Source organism: Furipterus horrens, unplaced genomic scaffold (assembly GCF_987537825.1).
Source record: "Furipterus horrens unplaced genomic scaffold, mFurHor1.1.pri manual_scaffold_5, whole genome shotgun sequence".
Classification (NCBI taxonomy): Eukaryota; Metazoa; Chordata; class Mammalia; order Chiroptera; family Furipteridae; genus Furipterus; species Furipterus horrens.
The window spans coordinates 172,372,760-172,375,932 of NW_028327175.1; the positions used below are offsets into that span (position 1 = coordinate 172,372,760).

At 42.2% G+C, this 3,173-nt stretch overlaps 1 pseudogene; it reads left to right on the forward strand.

The window, feature by feature from the left end:
* The first annotated feature begins 1,106 nt into the window (after window positions 1-1,106).
* On the forward strand, window positions 1,107-1,702 carry LOC150010387 (histone chaperone ASF1B pseudogene; annotated as a pseudogene).
* Window positions 1,703-3,173: the final 1,471 nt, after the last annotated feature.

Sequence of the window (3,173 nt, forward strand, 5' to 3'; positions counted from 1 at the left end):
AATAAAAAAAGGGCATTAAGTGATCCAGAATTAATTCACCAAGAAGAAATAACACTCAGTGGATTGAACATCGGCCTGTGAGCCAAGTGTCGCTGGTTCGATTCCCAGTCAGGGCACATGACTAGGTTGCACGTCAGGTCCCCAGTTGTGGGCACAAGTGAGAGGCAACCACACAGTGATGTTTCTCTCCCTCTCTTTCTCATTTCCTCTCTCTCTAAAAATAAATAAATAAACAAAACAACAAACAAATAAATATTTTTTTAAAGCTGAAGACATTTATTAAAAATAAAAAAGAAATAATAGTCCTTAACTTGTATGTACCTAACAATAAAACATCAAACTATGTGAGGTAAAAACTAATAGAACTGTGAAGAGAAATAGATACATATGATATCATACTTGGAGACTTTAACACCCCTCTATCAGAAATGGACAGATCCAGCAGGCAGATAATCAATAAGGATATAGTTGAACTTGATGATGTCATCAACCAATTGAACCTAATTGGCATCTATAGACTACTTCATCCAACAGCAAAATACACATTTTTTTTCTCAAACTTGTATGAAACAGTCACCAAGAAAGACCACATTTTAGCCATAAAACACACCCTAAAATTTTAAAGAATAGCCCTGACTGGTGTAACTCAATGGATTGAGTGCTGGCCTGTGAACCAAAGGGTTACCAGTTCGATTCACAGTCAGAGCACCTGCCTGGGTTATGGGCCAGGTCCCCAGGTGGGGTTGTGCAAGAGGCAACCACACATTTATGTTTCTCTCTCTTTCTTCCTCCCTCCCCCATCTCTAAAAATAAATAAATAAAAATCTTTTAAAAAGAAGGGGTGATGTATGATTGCCAAGCTGAGGAGAGGGCCTAAGCAGTGAGGAGTTATTGCAGATACTGGGACAGCAAAAGTCTGATGAAAGGGATTTGATTTCCAGAGATACCACATTATAATAGTCAAAAGTCCAGTTTTCAGCACTTCAGTCCATGGACAGAGGAGGCGGGAGGTTGCTTGCACAATGCTATCCCACTGACCCTATGGAACCCAGACATAGGCTTGGTTCCAGGTCCAGCTTCAGCCACAACCATTTGAGGTGATAGCCAAGGTGTCCATGCTGAACATGGTTGGTGCTGGAGAACCCAAAGCCTCTCCACAGACCCTTTTGGTTCGAGATCAACTTTGAGGACAATGAGGCTCTGACAGATGACATGGATTTGAAGATCATTTATGCCTGCTCAGCTGAGAGTGAGGAGCTTGATTGAATCTTAGACTCAGTGCTGGTTGGCCCTGTCCCAGCAAGGGGCACATGTTAGTCTTTCAGGTCCATCTCATCCCTGAGTGTGACACCCTTGGTGTGACTGGGCCTCATCACCTGCATCTCTGCACATATCGTGAACAGGAGTTCATCTGTGTGGGTTACTATGTCAACAAGGAACCCCCCCAACCTGAAGCTGTGGGAGAACCTGCCCCCTTAAGCCAGACTTCTCTCAGCTCCAATTGAACATCTTGGCCTCAAATCAGTGGGTGACCCATTTCCACATCAACTGGGACAATAACAGGGACAGGCTGGAGGCCATAGAAAACCAAGGCCCCTCCCTAAGCTGAATCCTCCCAATCAACTGCACCCCTTCCAAGGGCCTGAAGCACCTTGGCTGCATCTTTGGCCTCCTCCTGAAGAACTCCATGAACTGCATCTAACTAAGGAACTCCAGGCCCTATCTGGGCCCAGCCAGAACTAGGGCCAGTGTCCCAACACATCTGGAAGGAGCAATAAGGCCTCCTGGAGAGTCATGCAGGAGCCATCTGGAAGACGTTGAGGCCATCAACTACATTCAGGCTTGTCAAACTTGTCCTGAAAGAAAGAACAGGACTCAAGTCTCTCCAGGCTTCAGCCCAGAAGAATTATCTCACCTTTACTGCCCAGGTTTATAAAAAGCAAGTATTTCGGTTCTTAATTCTCTCTGTGTTATTTCTCTCTTCCACAGGCAGGCCATTGTGTCATCATGCTCCCATATGAGTACCATTAACTCAGAGCTCTTCCCACTGACATCCCTGGCCAATTTTGAGGCCTCCTTGGTCAATGGCTAGCCAGGCTCTGGTTCTGTTGGTCCAAAAGATCTGTCATCCCTTTCGCTTCCCAAACATCTGAATAGATTTAGCCAGCTTTCTGGAGTCATGAGGAATCTGGGTTAGAAGGTAGACTCAGATATAATTTCTGTCCTTTTCCCATGACAAGTTTTAGGTCTTTTCAATTCAGCTGCCCCTAGAAAATTCTGTTCCCAAAAGTGTGATCAACAGGACACTGAGGAATTATGCAACCAGTCTCTCCTCTCAATCACAGCCACTTTGTCATTGCCTCATAACTGGATCTGGATTTCCCTGGAGGCTTCCACCATGAGGAGATGGCATGTTGGAGCAGCCTGCCATTGTCTGTCTTAGTGTTGGCATCAGGGCCCCTCTGTCTCCAGTTGCCTTGCTCTTCCCTCGGCTAAGACTTCATGCTCTCTCACAGGCTACAGCATGATTGCAGCACAGAAAACAATAGGAACCCTAAAAACCTCCCTCTCCTGCCATGTTCCCCATTTCCTTGCTGCCACATGGATGTTGTTGTGATTACAGTTTGTATATTAAAGGATTTTTATATTTTAAAAAACTTCAGTTTTCAACAACAAAATAATCACAAAGTGTACAAAAAACAAAAACAAAAAGTATAGCCTATTAAATAGAACAACAAAAACAATTGACACAATCATCCCTAAGGAAGCCCATAAATTATACTTACTAGTTAAGGAATTTAAATCAACTATCTTAAATATGCTCACAAAACTAAAGGAAAATATAAATAAGAAAACTTAAGGAAATTAGAAAATACAGAAGCAAAATGAAAATATCAATAAAGAGATAGACATTATAAAAATCTAATTCTGGAGGTGAAAATTATAAAAACTAAAATAAAAAATTTACTAGTGTTCAAGAGCTGATTGGAGCAGGCAGAAAAGAAACAGTAAACTTGAAGATAGGACAATTGAAATTACTGGATCTGAAGAGCAGAAAGAAAGATGAAAAATGAATGAAACCTAAGGACTCTGTGAGAAACCATAAAGTGGACTAACATATGCATTTTTAGAGAGAGAGAAGTGGGGAGAATATTTAAACTGATGGTCAGAAA